The sequence below is a fragment of the Lepidochelys olivacea genome (assembly GCF_965140295.1).
Source record: "Lepidochelys olivacea isolate rLepOli2 genome assembly, chromosome: 2".
In the NCBI taxonomy this organism is placed as follows: domain Eukaryota; kingdom Metazoa; phylum Chordata; order Testudines; family Cheloniidae; genus Lepidochelys; species Lepidochelys olivacea.
Window position 1 is genome coordinate 246,567,283 of NC_140412.1, and position 27,575 is coordinate 246,594,857.

Sequence of the window (27,575 nt, forward strand, 5' to 3'; positions counted from 1 at the left end):
TATACCGGAAACCTACTGACCGCTATTCCTACCTACATGCCTCCAGCTTTCACCCGGACCACACCACACAATCCATTGTCTACAGCCAAGCTCTGCGATACAACCGCATTTGCTCCAACCCCTCAGACAGAGACAAACACCTACAAGATCTCTATCAAGCATTCTTACAACTACAATACCCACCTGCAGAAGTGAAGAAACAGATTGATAGAGCCAGAAGAGTTCCCAAAAGTCACCTACTACAGGACAGGCCTAACAAAGAAAATAACGGAACGCCACTAGCCGTCACCTTCAGCCCCCAACTAAAACCCCTCCAATGCATTATTAAGGATCTACAACCTATCCTGAAGGATGACCCAACACTCACAAATCTTGGGAGACAGGCCAGTCCTTGCCTACAGACAGCTCCCCAACCTGAAGCAAATACTCACCAACAACCACATACCACACAACAGAACCACTAACCCAGGAACCTATCCTTGCAACAAAGCCCGTTGCCAACTGTGCCCACATATCTATTCAGGGGACACCATCACAGGGCCGAATAACATCAGCCACACTATCAGAGGCTCGTTCACCTGCACATCCACCAATGTGATATATGCCATCATGTGCCAGCAATGCCCGTCTGCCATGTACATTGGTCAAACTGGACAGTCTCTACGTAAAAGAATAAATGGACACAAATCAGATGTCAAGAATTATAACATTCATAAACCAGTCAGAGAACACTTCAATCTCTCTGGTCACGCAATTACAGACATGAAGGTCGCTATCTTACAACAAAAAAACTTCAAATCCAGACTCCAGTGACAAACTGCTGAATTGGAATTCATTTGCAAATTGGATACTATTAATTTAGGTTTAAATAGAGACTGGGAGTGGCTAAGTCATTATGCAAGGTAGCCTATTTCCCCTTGTTTTTTCCTAACCCCCCCCCCCAATGTTCTGGTTAAACTTGGATTTATGCTGGAAATGGCCCACCTTGATTTTCATACACAGTGTAAGGAGAGTGGTCACTTTGGATTAGCTATTACCAGCAGGAGAGTGAGTTTGTGTGTGTGTGTGGTTTTTGGAAGGGCGGGGGGTGAGAAAACCTGGATTTGTGCTGGAAATGCCCACCTTGATTTTCATACACATTGTAAGGAGAGTGATCACTTTAGATAAGCTATTACCAGCAGGAAAGTGGTGTGGGAGGAGGTATTGTTTCATGGTCTCTGTGTATATAATGTCTTCTGCAGTTTCCACAGTATGCATCCGATGAAGTGAGCTGTAGCTCACGAAAGCTTATGCTCAAATAAATTGGTTAGTCTCTAAGGTGCCACAAGTACTCCTTTTCTTTTTGAAAAATGATAAAAGGTTTAGAAAACCTGACTTATGAGGAAAGATTTTTAAAAATGGGCATGTTTAGTCTTGAGAGAAGAAGACTGATGGGGGACCTGATAACGGTCATCAAATATGGTAAGGGCTGTTATAAAGAGGATGATGATCAATTGTTCTCTATATCCTACCTTCAGGGGACATGAAGGAATGGGCTTAATCTGCAGCAAGGGAGATTTAGGTTAGATATTAGGGAAAACTTTCTAATTGTAAGGATAATTAAGCACTGGAATAGGCTTCCAATGGAGACTGGAATCCCCATCACTGGAGTTTCTTGAGAACTGGTTGGACAAACATCTGTCAGGGATGGTCTAGGTTTACTGGGTCCTGCCTCAATGCTGTGGGCTGGACTTGATGGCCTCTCAAGATCCCTTCCCACCCTACATATTTATGATTATAGGAAATAGTGGGAAAGAAACAAAGAAATCTTTGTGCACCACGTCTTGAAAATTATATGGTTATAGCAGAGGTGGAAAATGCTGTGGGCCCTGAAGGTCTGAGTAGATGCTTAGGCAGTTATAATTGCATCTGCTACATCTTTAGTAGGCCTCCTGATTATTGAAAGCAGGGAAAACAGATCAGGTGCCAGGTGAGCTGCAGTCAAATAAACATGTGGGGAAAGAGAACACTAGAGGAGCAAGAGGGGTCCACCAGGCCAGTGAAGCCTGGCAATGCAGACTATCTGAATAGGAAGCTTTGGTGAGAGGTGGCTGTATGGACTTTACTGAAGGGCAGAGCTAGCACATGTCTCTTGAGATGAAGAAAATAAGTGCAGAACTGACTGAAGCTTGTGGCGGGGGGGAGGGGGGGAGCTGCAGCTGCCCCCGCCTCATGTTGCAAACTCTGGTACACACAGAACAGCATCCCTTATCTCTGGAGACACTATCCCTCCTGGAGCTCACTCTGGATTCTGCTATTCTGCATTGCTCTCCCATTGTGAGCCATTGCCTGGCCTTTAATTAGGGAAGATTTGACAAGGATTAAAGGCTGAACCCAGACAGGGGAACAGGGGCACCGTGTATTTAAAGAAAGCGTCAACTGTTTAAACCTTGAAGAGAATAACTTCCTTACAGGAAGATAAGTTCCCTGAAGCCTCCCTTGATAATGCTGTTCACTTAAATATGTCTATATCGAGGGTACAGACATCACTAGAAGCTTAACACTCACTACTCCAAGTGCCTGCAGTAACCCCAGTATCTTCCTGTTCAAAGTACAGAGCAAGAGTCACTGTAGACTATAGTGGGAAATATTGAATTAATGTCATCCACTCTATCTCCATAGAGACATGGTTCTATATAATTAAGAAAGTTTTATTTAAAGAGGTCATTATTTGGGCCCTCAGCAAAAGTACATTGTTGGTCCTTATTGTCTGGATGGTGTCCCTTTAATGTGCATTTGTGCGTGAGGAAACAGTCAAATGGTTGTGACAGAAATACATTACAACTGGCCCTGCCCTCTCTCTGGGCAGACACTAGTCTGTTGTAAATGGACCCAAATCCCAAATAATTCTGCTGTGCTCCTCTTGGTCTGGGTAGTGACTAGTCAAGGTTCCTAGCTTGGGGATTCTCAGGCAGTGTCCCTAGTGCAGGCTGCCTCTGTGATACCTTTTTTAGAGCCCAAAGCCAGTGTTCAAGCCCTCCTGGGTCCCCAGTTACCTAAACACATTCCCTCTAGAGTCCATCTGGCTGTGGAAGCTCTGGTTTCTAGTCAAATAGTTCAGGGACAACGTAGAACTGGCTGGAAAGTGGAATAATCCATCCCACAGGAAATTCTGAGTGTTCAATGTTTTGTTTGATTCCAAATCACAACAGAACCCTGAACCTCAGAATTTTTCATGAAAGGAATTTTTCTTATTTGGAAACTGCAATCTGGTGGAGGCTGCCATGTAGCATTCCAAGCTGGGGCAGGGTAACTCTACAGGCAGTCCCCACTTTGGTTTCCACTGCAGATGTCTACTCCCCCAAGAACTCCGCACAATCTTGTGGGGGCTCTACTTTACTAAATCTAAATACATTTTTATAAAAGGATCTTCCCTTGAGTTCAGGGATTGCACAGTCCTGCTCCTTGGGACCTGTCAGGGCTAAGCCATAGGTAGCCTGTGTGCACCGCTTGGTTACCAAATTGCAGTTAGGAGACAAGTAGCAGAGTTGGGGTTGAGCTGTGTCAGGATACCAAGAAGTTAGGGTCATGCACCAAGTTGCAGGTGGGAGGCAAGTAGCAGAGCCAGGGTCATCCAGTGTCAGAAGCTGGAGTCTAGGGTCCACAGCAAGCCAGGTCCAGAAAGGAGATGGTCTGCATCATTGCTCAGACAGCTTCCCATGGTGGCTTCCTGGTTTATAAATCAGCAGGAGCCGCCACTCAGGCCCTGCCGGGTGATACTTCCTGTAGTGTTTAGCATCACAGAGTCCTCTAGAAGAAACCCAGGCTGAGCTTCCAGTGGAGATGTGGAAGCATTGGTGGTCTAGAACCTCCATGATCCCAGGTTCTCACATCCTTGTGGGCGGTGCCAGCCCAGGCTTGTCAGGGTGAGTCCTGACGGATTCCCTCACCAACTCAGGGGTGTGGAAATGGAAAGCAGGTTCTCAAGTGTGCTTCTTAGGACCGTAGCCTTCTGAGTCCACCAGATAGCACAGGTGGCCATGTGGCTGTCAGGAATTAAGGATGGCATGTACTTCATACTCCTCATGACCCTGGTATTTGACTGGTAGAGGAGACAGTGTGTTTGGACGGAGAAGGGATTCTCAGTATAGGGCTTCAGAAGGGAAATGTAAACAATTTGGTATCTTTTGAGGGACTGGAGAAGCTCTAGTTTATCTGTTGGAATATCTGTAAGAATCCCAGGAACTGGTGGTCCAATTTCTGGAATGGGTGACTGGTCTGGAGATGCTTTGCAGTGAGGCACGGCCTACTTTGAACGCCGGAGCTTCATGTCACCAATGACTCACAGACTGACTCAGAGTATGACTCAGACTCAGAGTAGCTGACCCTTGCCCCTGGCAAAGCTTCCGGAGGGCAACCTCTGCAGAGTGGACATGATGTAGGTCATCAAAGATGACTGAGAAGACTTGCAGGAAGGCATCCCAGTTGGAGAGCACTCAGCTGTTCTATCTCAACAGGGGAGAAGCCCAATTGAGTGCTTTGATGGTGAGAAGGCTGAATACTAGCCCTACCTTTGTCTGGTCTGTGAGTTGTTGGGGGTGGAGCAGGAAGAGCAGCCTGCATTGTTTCAGGAATGCATAGAATTCCTGATGGTCCCCATCAAACTGTTTGGGCAGCAGCACTATAGAAGCTGGTTCAGATGATGAGTGGTCCGTCTGGGCACGTAGTGTAGCTACTTCTCCCTGTGGGTGTGAAAACTGCTCATGCAGGGTTTGTGCTTTGGTAGTGAACTCTGTCACTCGTGCCAAAAGCATGAGCTTCTCTGCTTGCAGGTCGGTGACTTAGTCCTGCAGGTCCTGGGCCCCTGCGGAACTGCTGGTCAGAAGGTGGCCTGCCCCTTCCATCATGTGTGGAACGGTTGAATGGAGTAGGGGGGGAGGCAAAAATGGTCTGAGCAAACTGTCATGTGACCTGTGTAAACTGGTCATTTACAGGGTCAGGAGTCAAGGTTGAGGCAGCTCAGGACACCAAGAAGTCGGGCTCAGGCACAAAGTTGCAGGCTAATAGTGGAGTTATTCTTGAGCCAGGTTAGGATATCGGGCAGTCAGGGTCAGGCACCAAGTAGCAGAGTGAGGGACAAACCAGGGTCAGAGCTGAGGGACCACACAAAGGCAAGGTCTGGAACAGAAGCAAGCAGGCTGCATCAATTGTCAGACAGCACCCCATCATAGCTTCCTGGTTTATATAGAAGAATGTGTGAGTGGCTGCCACTCAGGCCTTGCTGGGTGGCACTTTCTGCAGTGTCTAATGTGATGGCCCACATCTTGAACCCAGGCCAGAGCGTCCCCAGCTTCTGCATCCTAACCTTTACCAAATCTCTGCTGAAAGCTGGTGTCCTGAGAAGCTAGTAGGACTATAGCCTCAGCCAAGGCACCACCATGGGAGCCCTGAGTGGAGGATTGCCTGGCTCCATCAACTGGTCCAGCCCTGCTATTTAAGCCAGAAGGAGACACAGGAAGTTTGTCTGAGCCACAACATGATTTCCTGCTGTGGCTGCATTGGACCGTGCTTGTGTCTGCCTCCTGCACCGAACCCTGTTCCAGATTTTTGCTCTGATCTTGGCTCCAGCCTCACTCTTGCCTTAATTCCTGTCCCACTCTGTCCTGCTCTGCACTTGATCCTTGCCCACCCTTACGCCTCCCCTCCAATCCTCAGTTACCAGTCCTGGCTCTGACCTCAGCCTCTGACTTCTGACTCTGACTTGACCCCTGGCTCTGGTAATTGGCAGTTGACCGTGGTGCTGACCCTCTGTTTTGTTCCCCAATCTGGATACATGCTGTGTCCACTAGACCTGACTCCTGTTCTGACTACTAGGCCAGACTGCCTACAGCCCCATCCATAACACCTAGCTTCAGGGGGTCCTCTGCCAAAAACGAAGTCTGAGCTCCCAAGGGCGATGCTGAAATATTGGTGATGAAGAACCTCCATGGTCCCAGATACTACTCTTACAGAGCCTGTGTTTCTTAGGCTGGGCTTCTCTGGTCTACATTCCTTCCTGATGGTCTAAGGGTACACAGTCCTAATCCTAGGGGGAGGAGAGGCCTCTGATGTTCTGCATCTGGTTCAGGCTCTACCTTAATCTTCTGCAGCACTGACCTGCAGCCACTTTTTCCTCCAGCCAGCATTCAATGTCAGTGACCTTTGACGGCTCTCTCATTGTTAGCTTTCCCCAGGTGCCCCACACCCCAGCCTGAGCACACAAGGTATATCTACACCTTTTGATTGAGTGGAAACAAGCCTCTCGGCCTGGGTTGATAGACTTGTGCTAGTGGGGCTCTCACTTGTGAGCTAAAAACAGCTGTATAGACAGTGCTTTGAAGGTGCAGTTGGATTGGAGCTCAGGCTCTGAAGGGATGGGGGTGGGCTTCAGATCTTGAGCTGCAGCCTGAGCCACAGCTTCAAAGCCCTAGCTATACAGCTATTATTAGATCACTAGTAAGAGCCCAGCTACCCCAAATCTATCAACCTGGGATAGGAGGCTTGGTCCTGCTTAGTCCAAAGTGCTATGTAGTTATACTCACAGTGTATAGAATTGATTGACTTTGTCTGGATTATACTTGTTTTCAACCTGTATGTCTCTATCCAACATTGACACAATGAAGGTTACAACCCTAAAATGGTATTCACAAAACAAAATGGAGCTCACAAGTTGACAGACATTTCTGTCCCAGTAGTCATGTTTTGAGTTTGTCTAGTTAAAACAAAATTCAGCATTAGATAATGCGTGTGTAAATTTAGGTTGAAAAGTCAATTCAAATATTCCACAATGAGAGATACCACTCCTGAAATGGCAACATGACTGAATGACAGGAAGATGTTAAATGTAAAACTCCTTCTAAATCTCTGCCATATCCTTTGAGTGATACAATATGAAAAATCTCATAAAATTTACCATCACCTGATGGGATCATGAAAAACCAAAGATTTAGGCAGGTAACACTAAAGGTGAGCCACAGGGTTTTTACAATGTTCAGATACCTTCATAATCTCACAAAAAGGTTTGATGTCAAATCCTACAAGTCAATCTTTAATTGCTAAGGTAGATTTAAAGAGAGATTTTTAGGCTCTGAATAAGCCTCCTTGATCTTTCAAGGAGGGCAACATTCTTCAAAAGCTGTATTTGTGTTTTCTGGTAATCCAAATTGAGTTTCAAGGCAACAGATGCATAAATTCTCAATCCTGAAGGCTGACAGAGTGCCTGGGAAATGCACTTGGTCTGTTTCTCTTTTCATTTAACCTTGCAAAAAAAGTACATTTTGTGATATAGGTACACCGAACCTTACCAATCATACTCCTTGAACTCCAGTTCCTGCAGGCTGTCACTGTGCCTCTGCAGAGACTGTAGTAGAGGGAATACAAACCACTCTAGATGAGGTAAAGAATATTAATGTTGCTTATTAGTTGCTGGGAGTATAGCTTGGCTCACTCTTGCTAAAGGGAGGTTGCAGACCACACAGACTCAGTGTGCTCTAGAAGACTGTCATAGGACAAACTCTTGTGTTCTAGCTTTTAACTCTGTCAATTTTGTGTGTGTTTTTTGGCAAATTACTTAATCTCTATGTGTCTGTTTCCTATACTTAAGTGGAGATGATTAATGAACCAGATGGGCTGGTGTCTTGTAAGGATTAGCATTTGTACAGCACCTCAAGGATTTAAATGATTATACAGGGTAAGTGCTAAGTGGTGTGGTTATTTTATAGGCAGTGCCGGGAGATGAGGCCATGTCCACGGCTGGTGAAAGCGGACACAACTCCAAGTTAATGTGGCTGTGCCTGCTTTTGCCCACGGTGGATGTGGCTGAGGAAGAGGGTTGTAGGGCACAAGGAAAATAAAACCAATTCAGGTAATGCACAGAGGGCAGATGAAGTCACGTGGATGCTAGAGTACCTCTTGTACTACCAGTCACCCAATACTGTTTATCCACATTGCCTGCCAGCCACCACTAATCTCTCCCATCCCAAAACACACTTACTCTACTCTCTCCCACAAACCATCCCCTGTAAGAACAGGCATCGTGTTACCAGTATGGAAAAAACTGTGCCGATTATACGATGTCTTTGAGCATGCCCGGTGTGAATTAAAATGCTTCCAGAAGGTGAATAATCTCACGTTGAGCTGAGCACGTGTGCTGTTAATGAAAGTGCTCTGCCTCACTCCTGAGTGCTTACTGAACACTGCACCCACCATTCACACCGCTAAGCGGTGTCCCTGTAGCGGGGTCGCATTGGAAAACCTGGGAAGTGGGCGGGCGCAAGCCCACCCACTGCTAAAGGCCCCTCCCCCAGCCTAGCAGGAGGGACCACTGGACCTAGGGACCAACTGATTACGGGGGACAACTAATGAAAAATAGGGACTGGAGTGAGGGTCAGAGGTTGAAAATGAGGAGACCGGATGGGGACACCGAGCAGAGAACCCCGGACAGCGCCTACTGCTCCTCAAAGCTGTTGAGGGAGCCAGCGGACACTGCCCAGTGGAACTCTGCCTGGATGCATGAAACTAGGGAGGAACGGAAATAGGCCCCGCAGTCGCAGAGCACCCCCTCGTCCAACATCCTCCTCCTGGTATTGCAGATGGAGACTTTGGCCAGAGCCAGGAGGAGGTTGACGAGGAGGTCTCGCGACTTCGTAGGGCCACAGATAGGGTGTGCAAAGAGGAACAAGTGTGGGGAAAAGTGCAGCCAGAACCTCAACAAGAGGTTCTGGAGGAGCTGGAATAGGGGCTGCAACCTGGCACATTCGAGATAGGCATGCGCCAGGTTCTCCCTCACACCGCAAAAGGGGCAGGCCTCAGGTGTAGGGGTGAACCGCACCAGGTGCACGCCTGTGCTTACGGCTCCATGAAGGAGCCAGCAACTAATGTCCCCGGTGGGCCGTGGGACCAAGGTGGAATAAAGGCTAGCCCACCCTCTTTAGGTGGAAGATAGTCTCGCCATTTGGTGTCGGGGCGAGACACGAGGGTGAGGAAATGTAATGTATGGAGCACGAGCATGTACAGATGGTTTCTGGGAGCGGTTTGAAACCAGACCAGCTGCAGGGTATGCAGCCGGCTCGGGGTGTGGGAGCAAGGAGGCTGGGCGGGGGGGGCCGCTCGCAGAACAGGGGCCCAACAAAAATATCCGGAGGGCCAGGGGTGAGGGTTGGGCGGGGAACGCCCTCTCGCAGGGCTCGCCGCAGGAAAACAAGAGAATCGGGTGACAAAGCGGCCTTCACCTCCTGGAGTACGTGCCTAGGGATCGGAGGGGTGGAAAGCCCCATGCGTCATCTGAGTGCGCGGGGCTCCACCCAATCCGCCCGTCGTAGTCCAGGAGGTCTCCAACTCTGGTGGTTTCTGCCAGGATCAACCTTCGACACACCGAGGGAGACTCCGCCACCTGCACACAGAGGTCAAGGTTGTATAGCAGGGGCTCCGTGAGGAGGTCTGCTCCCTCGGTGGCCACAAACGACCTGGTCGCCAAAAAAAGCTTCCAGGTCTGGAGGAGGTCCTGGTAGAAGACTGGCAGCTTGGAGAGGTCTCGCAGAAGGCCTCTCAGATGGAGAAAAAAGAGCTGCCAGTCATATCGGAACCCTTGGAGGGGGCAGAAGAAGGTGTGCGCCAATGTGCTCCACGCTGGCCTACCTGCGCCGTAAAGGAGCCTCTGCAGGGCCTGGAGGCAGAAGACATGGACCTGGCTGTGCAAGCAAACCAGGCCCTGTCCTCCCTCCTCCAGGGGAAGACTCAGAGCCCCTTCAGAGACCCAGTGCATCCCCGGCCAGAAGAACTCCAGAACCATCCTCTGGAGCCTGGCCAGGATCCTCGGGGCCAGGTTCAGGGTGTTGAGTCGGTGCCAGAGCATGGACAGTTGGTTCAGCATCAGTGCCCTCCCTCGCAGGGAGAGACACCGGAACAGTCCTGTCCATCTCTGAAACCACTCACCCACCCTGGCCTCCAAATCCTGCCAGTTCTCCGGCGGAGAAGGATGTGTGGCGGATAGATAAATGCCAAGATAGAGCAGCGGTCCCGCGCTCCACCGGATGGCTTAAAGCATGGGTGGGAGGGAGCTCGCCTGCCACCCGTCCCCGATCACCAGGCCAGAGCTCTTGACCCAGTTGACCCGGGCAGAGGAGGCCGCTGAGTAAACAGCCTGGCAGGCCTCCACTCGCACCAGGTCGTCCGGGTCCTGGACCACGAGGAGCACATCGTCGGCGTACGGCGACAGGACCAGCTGCAGCTCCGGCTCCCAAAGCACCAACCCCATCAGCCTCTGGCGGAGGAGACAGAGGAAGGGATTGATCACCAGAGCATACAGCTGGCCTGAGAGGGGGCACCCATGCCGTACTTCCCGGCCAAAGCTGACCGGCTCGGTCAGGGTCCAGGTGAGCCTGACCAGACACTCCGCATCGGCGTACAGCACCTGGAGAATGCGGACATTCGGCTTTGGGCCCCAGTTTGTGGGCTGAGTGCCCAGGAGATACCCGTGGTCCACCCTGTCGAACACCTCCTCCTGAGCAAGGGACACGAGGGCAAACGACAGACCATCCCTACACCCCAGCTCCAAGAGGTCCCGGACCAAATACAAGTTGTCAAAGATGGTCTGGTCCGGGACGGTGTAGGTCTGGTCGGGATGGACCACATCTGCCAGCACGGACCCCAGCCACAGCGAGATGGCCTTCGCTATGACCTTGTAGTCTGCGCTGAGGAGCGAGACGGGATGCCAATTCTGTAAGTCACAGAGGTTCCCCTTCTTTGGCAATAAGGCGAGCACAGCTCACCTGCACGAGAGAGGGAGGACCCCGCTTTGCAAGGAGTTGGCCCAGACGATGACAAGGTCTGGGCTGAGGATGTCCTAGAACACACGGTAGAACTCCACGGTCAGCCCGTCCATGCCTGGAGATTTATTAGTAGGCATGAGATGGAGGGCTTCCGAGAGCTTGGCCAGAGAGAGAGGTAGCTCCAGCCTGTCCCGGTTACCAGCGCTGACCATCGGGAGTTTGGTCCAGAGCACCCTGCGGGCATCGGCGTCAGTGGGATCCGGGGAGAAAAGGTTAGTGTAGAAGGCCCTGGCCCTTCCACGCATCTCCTGCGGATCCATGAGTGGGGTCCCGTCCTCCACCAGGAGGCAGGTGACGTGCTTTTTGTCCTCCCTCCTTTTCTCCAGGGTGTAGAAGAAGCGGGAGCCACGATCCATCTCCCAAAGGAGGCGGATGCGGGATCAAACAAAAGCACCCTGGGCTCGATGGTCCTCCAGGACCCGGAGTTCCTCCCGCTTCTCCCAGTACGCTGCACGGAGGGGTGGATCCTCAGGGCCGGAGGCGAGACGCCTCTCTAGCTAAAACCTCCCGCTCCAACTGCCCTATCACCGCATCCCTCCGTCGGGTGGCGCCCCAGGTGTAGTCGCGGCAGAAGAGCCGTGCGCGTACCTTCCCCACATCCCACCACCACCTTGCCAAGGGAAAAGCATGCCCCTGCCCCCGTCAGGCCAGCCAGAATTCCCGGAAGGACGCCACGAAGCCCACGTCCTTCAGCAAGCTGTTATTAAAATGCCAATAGGCCGGCCCCGGCCTCTCCGGACTGAGAGAGGCTGTCACGGTCACCAAGTGGTGATCCGAGAATGGGGCCGGCCGGATACCAGAGGCTCGTACCAGATGGAAACACGAGCTATAAATGTGATCCAACCGGGAGTGGCGCAACCGATCCCCCTCCACCCGGACATAAGTAAAGGTAACATCGTCGTCTGGGTGGCGGTCGCGCCAGACGTCCACGAGGGAGTGATGATCCATGATCTCCCTGAGGATGCCCGCTGCTGCCTGGGATGTCTCGACTCCTGAGCGGTCCCGGTCCTCGAGGGTGGTGTTGAAGTCCCCACCCAGGACCAGGCACTTGTGAGTATCCAGTGTGCTGAGGAAGGCCGACATCTGCCAATACAAGAGCACTTGTTCCAGGCCCGCGTTCGGGGAGTAAACGTTGACCAGGTTTAATCTCAGCCCCTCCATGCAGGCCCGGTCGTGCAACAGGCGACCCGGCACGACCTTGGCTACCCCCAGCACCTCGGGCCGTAGCTCGGGGAAGAACAGGGTGGCCACCCCAGCTGCACGGGCGCCGAGGTGGCTAAAGTAAACCTCGTCCCCCCCCCCCACACACTCCAGCCGCCAGCTAACCTCGACGGCTGGAGCCGTGTGGGTCTCCTGCAGGAAGATCACAGAGTACCCCCCCACCCAAAGGAAGGAGAGCACCTGGCTCCTGCGAAGACCCATGCTTCAGCCCTTGGTGTTCAACGTAGCAAAGATGGTATCCTTCATAGGGAGGGCTGGGGTGAATCCTTACAGGCAGGGGAATCAACGTCCTCTAGCGGGCCCCGCAACAACCCATGTTCAACCCCAAAGGTCATCAGAGAGTCGCAGAACTTATGGGCTTGCCGGTAGGCCGCGAGGCCCTGCCTCCCGGTCTCTCTCCCCTCCCCCAAAAGGCCCTTCACAGCCCGGAGGATGCGATGGAAGTCCTCCCAGTGCTGGATGGCGAGCTGCACCTTGCCCTTTGAACCACGGGTGTCCAGGAGGAAATAGCACAGCTCTTCCCTCAGCACAGAGGGGGACGCAGCAGCCAACCCACTGCCGCCCTCCGATAAAAGATCTTCGTGGCCTGTAGAGATGGGCAAGCATGGAGCAGAACCCGCCACAGTTGCACCTGGCACAGGAGGGGGCAGCAGAGGGAATAGTGCAGCCCCCATGATATTAGGAAGAGGGGACATGAAAACTTCCCCCTGAGAATTGTCCGTAGACAGAGGAAACAAGACAACCTCGGGGGCGGCAATAACATGGGCTGTGGCAGGGAAGGGAGCGAGCGATTTATTGGGGATGGAAATAGGATTGGGGGCGGGGCAGAGACTGGGCCAGGCGCAAGGACAGAAGAAGGGGTGGGAGCAGGGACAAGGGCAAATATTGGGACCGGGACAGGAGAGGGGCCGGGAGCAGAGTAGGAACAGGAGTGGGGACACTGATGGGTTCACGGTCCCCGGCAGCTGGGCTATCGGGGTGCGGCTCCTCTCGGCCGGGAGTGGGGGACAATGGGACGGGGTTAGAGAGGGGGCTTCGCTGATGCTGGGCACGGGAGCTGTGAGAAATACGTCACCTGCAGCCACGGCATCAGACACTACGGAAACTTCAGTGGGGCCCCCCTACGGAGGGGAAGCCAACCACTCCATCTGGGTACTAGAGGGCATGCCCACAGGCTCGGGGCCAGACCTCTCGGCATCGGCCGTCGCCTCTAGGGGCTCGGCGGCCTCAGGTGAGGTGCCATCCGCGGCTCAACAAATAGAGAGAGCCAGGGGCGCCCCTAGGACCAGAGGGGGGGCTACAGTTGGGAGTGAGGGGCAGAGAGAAGGAGGAGGGGGTGGTGGAACTGAGCCACCATCCAGATCGAGGCCCGCTGGCTGGGGGTCGTCCTCCCCCTGGGTGACCGGGGTCAGACCCAGGGCCTCAATCTCCTCGAATATGGAAGTAAATCCAGTCCCCGCGACCCCAGAGTTCTCCCCATCAGGAGCCAGGGCAGTAATAGTCCTGGTATCGACAACAGCAGGGGGCACAGGTGGCAAAGGGGCCGGGGGAACTCCTACAGAGGCCTCCTCAGGAGGGGACTCAACAAGGGGGGGCGGTGACACCTCCATCTGCTGCCATGGCTGCCGTACCCAGCGTCTCCTGCTGAGCCCCATCTGGAGGCTCGGCACAAGATGTAACCGTATCAGCCCACCGCAGCATTTTTCAGGGGGCCTCCTCTCCCTCCTCATCAGAGAGGAGGGATTGAGCCTGCAATTTACGGGCACCGCGCTTCCCCCGGATGAGCACCCAGCCCTCCAAAGTGGAGGAGGAGGGCCGGTCAGGGGGGGCAGGGCCGGGGCAAAGGTGATCGTTTTGGGGCTTGGGGCAGCAAGGGCAGGACAATGGGAGAAAGGGAAACCTCCCCCTGGAGCGGGCCCTCTCCCTCAGCCGGCAGATGTCTTGCCGCCCTCTCCTCCATGGGAGGAGGGGCAGTGGCAGCTGGGCTGCCAGGGTCACCGGCGGTGAGAAGGCCGGCACCCTCCCGGGTCTCGGAGGTCCCAGACTCGCCTCTGGGTCGGGCCAGGGGGCAGTCCCTCCGGATGTGCCCCATCGCCTGGCAGAGAAAGCACCGGGTCTCTCCTGTTGAATAATGGACCCGGTAATTGACCCCTGACCAAGGTCAATACCACCCATACACCCAAGTCCTCCAGGGGTTCTAGGGCAACGAACACACCCACCACCGCCAGGCCCTTCTCTACCGCCTCCTCTGATGCTAGGAAGAATACAACCTTACCATACATCTTGGAGGCCACCATGATGGCCGTGGGCCCTACCACCCTCGCCAACGCCCACACGTATGTTTCAGTGTAGGGCGAGGCGGACACCAGGAGGCAGCAGATGCCATGCCTCCTGGTCAGCGAGGGGAAGGGGCCCCAGCCACCAGGAATGGTACCGGAGGTGGCAGTCGGGGCAGATGGTGCAGCGGCATGCGGGGGGGCATCGGCCACCTGGGCTTATGCTCTGGGGGCTAGAGATGGAGCGCCTTCAGAGCTGGTGGAGGGAACGGCTGGGGAGGAAGAGGCTGCAGCAGATGTCGGGGCCACGGCAGGGAGGGCAGCCCTGCCAACGGGAGGTTTTGTTTTCCGGGCAGGACCTTTGCCCATTTTATTCCCCTGGCCCTTTTTGCTGGTGGAAGGGGCAGCCATGGCAGTGGCGGAGTCTAGGCTAATAGTGGCCAAGAGGGTAGCCGCTGGGATGGGCAAGGGCGGTAGCAGGGGATGAACTGTAGGGGCAGGAGCAGGGGCAGGAGCAGGGGCAGGGCCGGGGCAGAGGCAGGGTCCTCCTCCATAGTGGAAAGAAGCAGGAGGAGGCTCTAAATCAGGGATGGGACAATGGACAACTGCTCTTCCCCACTAGACGACAGGCAGGGGAGGAGGGTCCAGCAAACAGGGTATTGGGAATAGGGAAGGTGGGACAGGACCAACCACTCCTCCCTGCTAGACTATATGCAGGAAGGAGGGTACCAGCGTGGGGGGGGGGGAAACTGTAGGGAGGTACTGGGGGAAGGGAAGAAGCAACCACTCCTCCCCGCTAGGCTGCAGGCAGGGGAGGAGGGTGCTAACAACAGAAGGAGACGGGGATAACAAAGGAGAGGGGGACAATCACGGGTGCAGGGCGGGGCGCCGGCTCCTCTGGCTGCACTCGAAAGGGGACGGACTATGATTGCATCAGGGGAAATGCAGTAATCAGGGTAAACAACTTAAAAAGGGGGAGGGGGGCACAAGCTCTCCGAAAGGGGACATGGGCACACCAACTGCGGGTTAGGTGGGGTGGGGTCAGAGGGAGTCAGGGGGAACAGCAAACAACTGAGGGTGGGGTGATTAAAGCGGGTTAGGTGTGTGTGGGGGGGGGAACCAAACACTTGGGGAAGTGTGGGGCAGGCTAAGCAATAAACTTGCAAGGGTTGGGGTGGGGCAGGCACACTAAGAAACCCAGGATGGGGCCAGGATGGGACAGGCAAATAACCAGGGAAAAATCTTTTGGGGAGCTACAGGAGGAAGGGAGGAGAAAACTGGGCTGGGGGGGGTAACAGGGAGGCTCCCCACCCAAATGCAACTGAGGAGGGGGGCCAAGTCCAAAAAAAGGGGGGGAGTGCACCCACGAGTGCTTGGGGGGCTCACTCCAGTCCTTGCTCGCTGCTGGAAACAGGCCCAGGTGGTGGTGGGTGAAGAAGCAAGCAGCCCCTTCAAGAGGCGAGCAGCAGGTGTTGATGGTCAGCTAGGTTGGTGGAGGGGGCAGTGGCAAAAAGGGGTGGTGGTGAAGGAAGATATGGTGGAGGGCAGCAGGACTGGGGAAGGGCTCCATGCCTCTCCCCTGGCCCCCCACAGCAGCAAAAGGCTACCACCACCCCAGTTGTTAAAGTCACTCAGTCCAATAACTGACCCCCTTCACAATTCCTCACAGCGGTCTTCCTCCTCCTCAATGAAGGAGCAAGCTTCAGAGCATCAGCAAGCAGGTGGCGGCCAGCCAGGTGAGGACCCAGGCAGAAGGGGTGACAACAGTGGTGGTGGGGTCCTCACTTCTCCTCCCTCCAGAGTGGTGGGGATGGGGAAGCAGGCCGGCAAGCCCCCCCGCACGGCAGCAGCAACAGCAGTGGCTCCCAGAAGGGGTTCTAGCCAGCAGCGGCCCCTCCAGGGAGGGAGGGAGAGAGCTCCAGCCCCCAGTAGGGCGGCCTGAATAGACTGATCTCTCCCTTCCGTAGCAGCGTGGCCACCCACTCCAGCCCTGACAGGGTTAAAGCCAGCCCTGGAAGAGGCTTAGGGGCTGGGAGAAAAGCCCAGGCTGATTAAGGGAGCAGCTGCAGCTGTGGCCAGCTCAATCGGGGCCCAGCTGGCCCTTATAAGAGGCAGTGGGCCAGGAGCAGGTACTCTGTCTCTGACTGCAGAGAGGGAAGGATCTGGCTGCTTGGGAGCTGAAGAGGAACCTGAGGTGGGGCAGTACTGGGGGAAGACAGGAGGAGCTAGGGAGTTCCTGTCTGGAAATCCCTAGGCTGCAGGACCTTGTGTGGGGCCTAAATAGGCTCTGGGGCTGTAGAGGTCCTATCCCCCCCTTGCCTATGATGATTGGCTTATGCAGATTGCAATTGGCCCCAGTGAAACAGGGCTAGATGGTGACTGGCAGTAGGCTGAGGCAAGGTGGGGTTTGGGGGTTCCCTGGGGAGAGGAGACCCAGAGACTATGGGGGTACTGCTGGGGGCAGCACCCAAGTGAAAGGGGCATTGGGGCCCTGGAGGGACACAGGAGTGCCAGTGACAGGTGAGACACCGGCTGGCAGGGGGTGCTCTGGAGGCTGGTGAGCTAATTCCCTGGACAACCAGCAGGAGGCACCGTGGAGGTGAGTCTTGCAACACTACAGTTCCCCCACACTAGCACCACACACTTCACTCTGCTTCCATGGTGTTGGCAGGGTGATCTGCCCCCCTTCCCACAAGAGAAGAGAGGGTGGGAGTAACAGGGGGTCTCCCACCCAGATGGCTGAAGGAGGGCTGAACTTTCTCTTAAGCAGTCATGGCCCACTGCTGAAGTCAGCTGGTTACCAGGCAGGTCCAGCCCCATTAGAGATGTATAGGAAATGGTCTTTTAATTCCCAAGACAATTTTTGAGATTTTGACATGGGTTCCCATCTCAAACCAAGATGAAAAGTTCAAATTATTGGGGAAAAAAAATAAGTTTGGATCAATCCAACTTTGAAAGGCATTTTGAAACAACTTTGTTTTAGAAAATATTGAAATGGGATGGTTAAACATTTCTGATTTTTTTTCCAAAATAGGAAACTTGTCAAAACTGACACTTTCCCATTAACAGTTATGGTTTCAATTAATCAGCACTTTCAATGAAAAAAATATTTTGTTGAAAAATTCCCAACCATCTCTAATCAACATTCTTCTCTAAACTTTACCTAAGACCTAGGAGCCTTATTGTCAAGTAAGTTGCTGCTGACTGAATCAGGTCTGAATCTGGAGCCCGTCTGGTTAATTCTTCCTTGAACACAATGAGTAGTGAATAGCACATGTAAATGAGTCCACTTTACTAAATTTAACATTATTTTACAACTTATTACCCGTTCCTTTTGTTTTCTATTCTGTACATCCTGAATGGCTGCATCAAATGAGCTAACTATATATTTACCTGAATCTTTTATTTTAAGTAGTTCAGGAATTATGATGTGGAATTTGATTCACTTTCCATTTTTAAAATGGTTTGATTTCTTCTTTTTTAAACTGAACTTTAAGTTTTCTTCTGAAGGGCTAGAGCTTCATTCATGGCTGTGAGGGTGACATTCTTGCTGAAGTCTGTAATTTCCCTTGGTACCTTGCCTCATTTTCTCAAAATATTCCATCCACTGTTGCCTTCCTCTTTCCATCAGGACTTTGATGTCTCTTGACCTCGATAATGGCAGAGTAAATATTTTGGGGTCTCTGTTTGGTGTGTTGCTTTAATAGTGTGCTTTATTTTTTTTTTTTTTAGTAGTCCTTTTAGCATGGCATGACCTGTTTCACCTTATTTAGAGATGGTCAAACTGGTTCAGATAAAATAAAAATTCACCGAGAACAGGAACCAATCTTTTTTTCCCACTCTCCCTATGTTTGGATTACTACTTTCCCATGTATACTTGCCTTTGATTTTGAATTATGGCTCATGACTCTCTACTTCCTATTTCCAACCTGGATAAAAAGTATAAGTGCAGAAATGCCCTGAGAATAGGCTTTATACAAGATATGCAGGGTGTTTTTTGTGTGGTTTTTTTCCAGAATCAAAAGTCTTATATAAGTAAATCTCTCCTGGTGGGTCACCCATTAGAAATTCTAATATGATACTGGGATAGCAGTGTTAGTCTGTATCCACAGAAAAAACAAGGAGTCCAGTGGCACCTTAAAGACTACCAGATTTATTTGGTCATACACTTTTGTGGGTAAAAAACCCACTTCTTCAGATGCATAGAGTGAAGATTACAGAAACAGGTATAAATATATATTGGCACATGAAGAGAAGGGAGTTACCTTACATGTGGAGAACCAACTCCCTTCTCTTCATGTGCCAATATATATTTATACCTGTTTCTGTAATCTTCACTCTATGCATCTGAAGAAGTGGGTTTTTTACCCACAAAAGTGTATGACCAAATAAATCTGGTATTCTTTATGGTGATACCAGAGTCCTTGTTCATAATATGATACTGCACATTATGATTTAAATGTTCCTGCATTATTGTTGATTCCCTCTCATGTGAACACAGCTTAGATTGTAGAATTAAGCTACGGACTTGTCTTGGAGTCAGAGACAGCCTGGAGAAGTGCCAAAGGAGTGGAGGAGGAGGCAACGCTGAAAATAAGTGGCAGGGCACTTACTCAGGTGCAGTGTGTGCCATTAGGAGGAAGTGGGCAGGAGCTCCCAGGAGGGTTGCAGAGGGGAAGCACTTGAGGACAGCAGACATTAAGAGGGGACCAAAATGCAGTGGTTAGGGACAAAAGCAGCTTGTAGGGTGAGAGGGCAAAGGAAATCCCAGCCAGGGACAGGGAAGAAACCATGCAGGAGTTGGGAGTGGGGTGGGGGGGGGGTCCACTAAAAAGCCTTGTTTGGAACAGGAACAGCTACCAGGAGGGTTGAGGTGACAAAAAATTACTCCATTTGGATGCAGCCACTGGAGAACTAGGGACCAGAGAGTGAAGGACCTCTGATTCCTCTGCCCATCTACCTTTTTCTTCCCACTATCACTCACACAATTTGTGAGGTAAAGATCTTGTAGTGCTGGGGAGCTGCAAGCTCTTGACAAGAGGGTTTCAATGCCAGGAGCTTATGTGAGATGCTCACTCTTTAGTGAATATGCTAAAAAAGAGGAGTGAGGAGCATGCCTAGAACACTCTCTTTCCTGTGCTACCTGTGGTTGTAGGCCTCAGATTGTCAGAAACTTCCCTGATGATAAGCAGTTGTCTATTGCCAACCATAGAGATTTCCTTTCCAGACAAAATCTCAACTATTGCAGAATAGGGACCTCAACCTCATTTTCAACACCTCATGACTAACTGTATGCTTTAATATCTAGTACTTACCGAATAATATCTCTGAGAGAAATCATCCCCTCTAATGCTTTCTTCACACAACAGCACATGGACAGAGTAACCATGGCCATTAATGAGGATGCTGTGTGTATGAGCTAAACATACATTCACAGATGCCTATATTTCGGTTAAGGACCATGTATATTCCAGTTGGGTATGGCTTTGAAAGGTAGTTTGGTAATGGTTAATCTAGTTTCAGAGCACAATTGCCATGATAAAGAGAGAATATCTCAGAGGTAACTGAGTATACAATAATTAGATCTTGGGTCTTAATTATCTTTTCACACAGTCCAAAAGATATCACTAAAATAGTATTTTAATATCTTATTTAATTCCAGTTATACTGCATGGTCTTCCTCAATGATTAAGAAAATGTAGATAATTTAAGATAAATCTCTTTGGGAATAAGATTTAAAAGGGTATTTAGCATTATCAATTTTGTCAGTATTTGCATGCGTTTCCCTGAGATTTACACACTCCCAATGAGAGGATATTAGCAGTCTCCTTCTGCTCCATTCACTTTTTGCATTTCTGAATAGTTAAGAAGAACCATACAATATATAAAATTATAAAGAACTTTCAATAAGAATCTGGTCTCTTTAGGCACATTAAGATTAAAATATTCAGATAATACAAATGGATGCTTTCATTCAATCAAAATGCAGTAAAGCAATCCTCTTGATTCCTGACTGCTACTGTATCAAACAATAATAGAATGATGACTCGAGTATAATGGTGGACAGGCAGTGTAAATCCAGATTTGGGGCCTGCAGCACAAGTGACAAAGATATGAAAGCCGTAATGTTGAAATATATTCTAGAAATGGAGGACCCCCAAGGAGTCTACACCTTGCTTTCTAACAAATTGGGTTACTGGGTAATTTTAACTCAGCAAGACTTTATTGGCATAATGGATTATACAAAGGTTGCAAAAAGTGGGTTTGAAAGAAAAAAGAAGGGAAACAAGCCCCAAAGCTATCTGTAAGAGGTAGGTACAATCCACTCAGGATAGTGCCACTTACTAAAGTGATTTTTTTCACCCGCCAAAAAAATCCATTTTGCTTGAAACTCTTCACAAATCTGTTCTTGTTCTTCAATGAAAAATTTCTAAAGAATTTTTTTGTTTCACTTTTGTAGGAAAAACCAGTTTTTCTTCTCCATCTCCATTGAAAACATAAGAACAGCCATACTGGGTCAGACCAAAGGTCCACCAGCCCCAGTATCCTGTCCTCTGACAGTGGCCAATGGCAGGTGCCTCAAAGGGAATGAACAGACAGGTTATCCTCAAGTGATCCATGCCCTGTCACCCAATCCCAGCTTCTAGCAAATGGAGGCTAGGGACACCATTCCTGGCCAATAGGTCCATCAATGGCTATCTTCCATGAATCTATCTAGGTCCCCTTTTGAACCCTGTTATAGTATTGGCCTTCACAAGACCCTCTAGAAAGGAGTTCCAGTGGTTGACAGTGTGTTGCATGAAAAAATACTTTTGTGTGTGTGTGTGTGTGTTAAACCTGCTACCTATTTAATTTCATTTGGTGGTCCCTTGTTCTTGTATTATGAGAAGGAGTAAAAAACCACTTCCTTATTTACCTTCTCCATACCACTCATGATTTTATATTTGGTAACACCTCTATCATATTTCCCCCCCCTTAGTTGCCTCTTTTCCAAGCTGAAAAGTCCCAGTCTTATTACTCTCTCCTCATATGGCAGCCATTCCATACCCCTAATCATTTTTGTTGCCCTTTTCTGAACCTTTTTCAATTCCAATATCTCATTTTTTTGAGATGGTGACCACATTTGCACACTGTATTCAAGGTGTAGGCGTACCATGGATTTATATAGAGGCAATACGATATTTTATTTCTTATTCTCTATCCCTTTCTTTATGATTCCCAATGTTCTGGTCACTTTTTTGACTGCCGCTGCACATTGAGTGGATGATTTCAGAGAACTATCCACAATGACTCCAAGATCTTTCTTGAGTGGTAACAGCTACTTTAGACCCCATCATTGTATATGTATAGTTTGGATTATGTTTTCCAACGTGCATTACTTTGCATTTATCAACATTAAATTTCATCTGCCATTTTGTTGCCCAGACACAGTTTTGTGAGATCCTTTTGTAGCTCTTTGCAGTCTGCCTGGGACTTAACTACCTTTTAGTTTTGTATGATCTGCCAATTTTGCCACCTCACTGTTTACCCTTTTTTCATTTATCAATGTTAAATAGGACTGGGCCAGTACAGATTTCTGGGAGACACCATTATTTACCCCTCTCCATTCTGAAAACTGGCCATTTATTCCTACCCCTTGTTTCCTATCTTTTAACCAGTTACTAATCCATGAGAGAACTTTCCCTCTTATTCCCATGACTGCTTCTTTTGCTTAAGAGTCTTTGGTGAGGACCTTGTCAAAGGCTTTCTAAAAATCTAAATGCACTATATCCACTGGATCTCCTTTGACCACATGCTTGTTGACCCCCTCAAAGAAGTCTAGTAGACTGGTGAGGCATGATTTCCCTTAGTCAACATGGTTTTTGCTATTTCCCAACAAATTATGTTAATCTGTGTCTGACAATTTTGTTCTTTATTTTAAGTTTCAACCAATTTGCCCAGTACTGAAGTTAGGCTTACTGGCCTGTAGTTGCCAGGGTCACCTCTGGTGCCCTTTTTAAAAAATGGCATTACATTAGCTATCCTCCAGTCATGTGGTACAGAAGCAGATTTAAATGATAGGTTACAAATGACAGTTCTGAAATCTCACATTTGAGTTCCTTCAGAACTCTTGGGTGAATACCATCAGGTACTGGAGATTATTACCATTTAGTTTATCAATTTAGTTCCAAAACCTCCTCTGACACCTCAGTTTGGTACAATTCCTCAGATCTGTCACGCAAAGAATGGCTCAGGTTTGAGCATCTCCCTCGCATCCTCAACAGTGAAGACCGATGCAAAAACTTCATTAGGTTCTCCGCAATGGCCTTTATTGTCTTTAAGTGCTCCTCTAGCATCTCAATTGTCCAATGGCCCCTCTGGTTGTTTAGCAGACTTTCTGCTTCTGATGTATTTAAATTTTTTTTCTATTACTTTTGGAGTTTTGGGCTAACTGTTCTTCAAATTCTTTTTTTGGTCTTTCTAATTATATTTTTGCACTTCATTTGCCAGAGTTTATGCTCTCTTCTATTTTCCTCACTAGGATTTAACTTCCACTTTTTTAAAGGATGCCTTTTTGCCTGTCGCTGCTTCTTTTACTTTCTTGTTTAGCCATGGTGGCACTTTTTTGGTTCTCTTACTGTGTGTGCTTTAAATTGGGGTATACGTTTAAGTTGAGCCTCTATTATGGTGTCTTTAAAAAGTTTCTGTGCAGCTTGCAGGGATTTTATTTTTGGTACTGTACCTTTTAATTTCTGTTTCACTAACCTCATTTTTGTGTAGTTCCCCTTTCTGAAATTAAATGCTACAGTGTGGGGCTGCTGTGGAGTCTTTCCCACCACAGGGATGTTAAACTTATATTATGGTTACTATTACCAAACAGTCCAGCTATATTCACCTCTTGGACCTGATCCTGTGCTCCACTTAGGACTAAATCAAGAATTGCCTCTCCTTTTGTGGGTTCCAGGACTAGCTGCTCCAAGAAGCAGTCATTTAAGGTGTCAAGAAGTTTTATTTCAGCATCCCTTCCAGAGGTGATATGTACCCAGTCAATATGGGGATAGTTGAAATCCCCCATTATTATTGAGGTTTTTTTATTTGAATAGCCTCTCTAATCTCCCTGTGCATTTCAGAGTCACTAACACCATCCTGGTCAGGTGGGCTGTAATATAGCTCTACTGCCATTCTTATTTTTTCGAGCATGGAATTACTATCCATGGATAGTACTATCCATCCTCTCCTTATTAGGACATAGGGAATCTCCATTTTATCAATCCTCCCCTAAGGGATGTCCGAACCACATGCTCCTCAGCACCTGTTGGCTTTCCCCCAGCCCTTAGTTTAAAAACTGTTCTACGACCTTTTTAATTTTAAGCACCAGCAATCTGGTTCCGTTTTGGTTTAGGTGGAGCCCATCCTTCCTGTAGAGGCTCTCCCTTTCCCAAAAGATACCCCAGTTCCTAATATATCTAAACCCCCTCCTCCATACACCAGTCTCATCCACACATTGAGACCCTGCAGTTCTGCCTGTCTGGCCCTGTGCGTGGAACTGGAAGCATTTCAGAGAATGCTACCATGGAGGTCCTGGACTTCAGTCTCTTAGCTAGCAGCTTTAATTTGGCCTCCAGGGCCTCTCTCCTATCCTTAACCATGTCTTTGGTACCTACATGTACCACAACCACTGGGTCCTCCCCAGCACTACACATAAGCCTATCTAGATGTCTCAAGAGAGCCACAACCTTCGCACCAGGCAGGCAAGTCACCATGCAGTTCTCCCAGTCATCACAAACCCAACTATCTGTTTCTAATGATCAAATTGCCTGTTACTAATACCTGTCTCTTCTTAACTGGACTTCCCTCCCCCGGAGAAGTATCCTCAGTGTGAGAGGATACCACAACATCATCTGGGAGGAGGGTCCCAACTATGCAATCATTTCACTTTGCTGCAGTTGGATGTTCTCCTTCCCTGAGGCTTTCATCCTCCTCAACAGCACAAAGGGACAGAGAGAGGAAAAAACTTTTTTTTCACTTTTTTAGTGGAAAAGGGGTAATGAGAAGTTGTTTGGGATTTGTGTGGTTTTTTTTACAGTGAAAGTGGTATTTTGCCACAACTTTGCAATTTTGAAATTTCACCAAAAAATGGGAGGGGTGGAGAAATATTTTTTTTCTGTGAAATATTTGTTTGTGTTGAAATCCTGCTTTTCAGCACTCAAAAATTTGTCAGAAAACGTTAGCCAACTATAGTTTGATTCCCTACATCCAGTATTATGTGAAGTTATTTAAGTGAGAATAGTAGGTGACCATCTTTTGATAGGCTCTGAAAAGCCAACTCTGGAACCCTTTTGTTCAAGAGTGAATACATACACACACATATCCTAGTAGTAAGCCACATGGAGAAGGAGATATAGGAGGAGAAGCAACGCAATAGGGATCAGTGTCACAATTTACTATTTCTACACTGCCACAGATGTGCCCAGCACTCCTAGACCCTACACAGTGGGTTGCTTTGAGGATCTTACACTCTAAAAAAGACAGTCTGAATTCTATTCGTCTGCCTTTGTAGAACAAAGCTGCCACACAGAGTAACCTGCTTGCCTAGCAGGCAGAACCATGTGGCCAAAACATGTTTAATAATTAGTGCAAGTGGCCATGGCTGTGCATGAGTACAGTGATCTTGGGAACCACACTTTCCAAGTAGGAGGTTTGCATGAAGAAAGGCACAATTAATAATCGGTGCCTAGAGCTATGGAAAGGTGCTCCTTTTCTCTTAAAAGAATACAAATAAAATGAATACATCTCTAATGGGGAAGCAATTATATAATATTGAAATGATAGAATTGCCTATCACTCATGAAATAGCAACATAAAGTAATGTTCACTAAAATACTGACTCTCCTGCTACATTCATACACCTTTTTTTTTCCCTGCAAGCTGCTCCTTTGCCTTTTAAAAATTACTCTTCTATAGTTAATCACTCTGCCCTACTCAGTTATTCATTTATATTGCCACATCCATCATCGGCAATAGATGGGTGTCGGGGGAGAACCTAAGTAGATAGTGATGGCAGAGTATCAGTTCCAAAGCTACAAATTCCAAGAGAAGAGGCAAAAAATAATTGCAAAGGACTAAAGTGTGATTCAGGCTTCACACCCATGCAGAGGAGGGAAAGGAAATAAGAGCCTTCCTTATATGCCACGCAGCACCTACTTATTCTTCTCCTAGAACAGGTAGGCAGGGGTGAGCAGGAAAAGGAAGAGGGGTGGGAAATGAGCAGAATCAATTAAGTGCCCCATGCATTGGCCCATGTACCTGGGTTGGTTGGTTGGAGGGGCTGTGTGATGTGATATCCACCCCAAACTGGTCTGTAAGGGGTTAATGAAGCCCTAGGGAGGTTGCACAGAAAGCAGCCAATAGGAGAGAGGCTGCAAAGAGAAGCCTGGCAGGCCAATTTAAGAAGAGCTGCAGGGCAGAGTCGGTTCAGTTCCTCCCTGGAGCTCAAGGAGGGAGGACTGGCTGCCTTGCAGGCAGAAAAAAGCCAGCATCCTGGACACAGCAATGCTGCTAGCAGGGACCAGGGAAGCTAGAGAAGAGCTCCTGGCTGGCTGCGGGGATTTGCAGACTGCAGTCCTGGGGCAAGGGTGAAAAAGGTGCTGGAGCCATGGGGAAGTGGCCCAGGGAAATAAACTGAGAGATTGGAGGGGATGCAGCATGTCCCTGAGCCAGGACCCAGAATAGTGGGTGGGCCTGGATTTCCCCCCCCCTTGGCACTGGTGCAGTGGCTGGACACTTGGACTGTGGAACTGTCCCCTGGAAGGGAGGATAACCGTGTGACACAGCCGGAGGGCTGTGCTATGAAGAGGATGCCATGGTCCTGGGAGCAACATGGGTCCAGGAGCAGAAATGATGGCGTACCAACTTGTGGAGCTGATCTGCAAGATGACCAGCAGTAGGCGCTAGCATGGTGAGTGGCACCCTATCGCAGGCTGTCATAACTCACTTCTAGTATAAGCCAGCAGCGAATTACTACCCTCTAGAGCTCTGGCAGGAGTAAGTGTGTCTCGAATGAGTGTTTGTGAGGCTCCATGACTTCCATGGCTACACTGAAGGTGATTTAGCTTATGCCCCATTGTGTCTTTAGGTTTAAGCCAGAGCAAGCAATCTAGTCCCTCCCCACATTAGTTGAACCATAAAATATTAAAATAAGTTACTTCAGATTTTTACCCTTTGTGATTGGCCAAAGTATAAACTACTCAGCAACCAAAACCTGTCATCTTATGCAATTTTGAAAACTCCATGAACTAGTCTTAAGTTTATTTTTAGCAAGGAGATATTAAATCTTTCAGGAAAACAGGGAATACAATCCTTTCTTACAAACTTGCAGGCAGGAGAAGAAAAACTCTGAAAGCTATTACACTGGGCACAAATCTGCCTGATGACTGCCGAAGTGTCTTAACCCAAGAAACACATCTTTAGCCAGTGCCTAAAATAACAGATGAAGCTTAGTTCCATAAACTAGCTAACACAGCTGACATAGAAAACCTATTTGAATCTTCAGGATTCAGATCACATGTCAAAAGCATATCACAGACTGATGTGGTTAAATCTAACATTTGGCTTTGTTTTGTGTACAAAAGAGAACCTACATTTCATGACTAACTATCTTTCAAATACCTGAACATAAGGAAGAAAAAACCCGAGGCCTATTACAGGAGGGGGTGGGTGAGGTTCTGTGACCTGCGATATGCAGGAAGTCAGATTAGATGATCACAATGATCCCTTCTGGCCTTAAATGAGTCTGAGTCTAAATAAACTTTTTTTCCATTAATCCTTGAACCTTAAAAATTGCTCAGACTGAAATCTAAGGAATTTTCATGTGCTTGAGACCAAATGCATGAATAAACTATATCATCACTTTTCCAATTACCTGCTGTAGCAGATTAAGTGTAGACACTACCTACGCTGACAGGAGGGGTTCTCCCATCAGCATAGGTAATCCACCTCCCTGAGATGGAAGAATTCTTTTGTCAACTAGCACTGTCTACACCAAGGGTTAGGTCAGGATAGGGTTATGTGTCTCAAAGGTTTGGATTTTTCACGCCTCTGAGAGAAGTAGCTTTGCCAACGTAAGTTCCCAGTGTAGATCGGCCCTAAAATGGGGATGCAGAAAACGTGCTTAAGTAGTTGGCTGGGGTGCATCAGATGTATTAGGATGGGAACTTGAAGAAAATGAAGGCTAAGATGTAGTCAGGGTGTC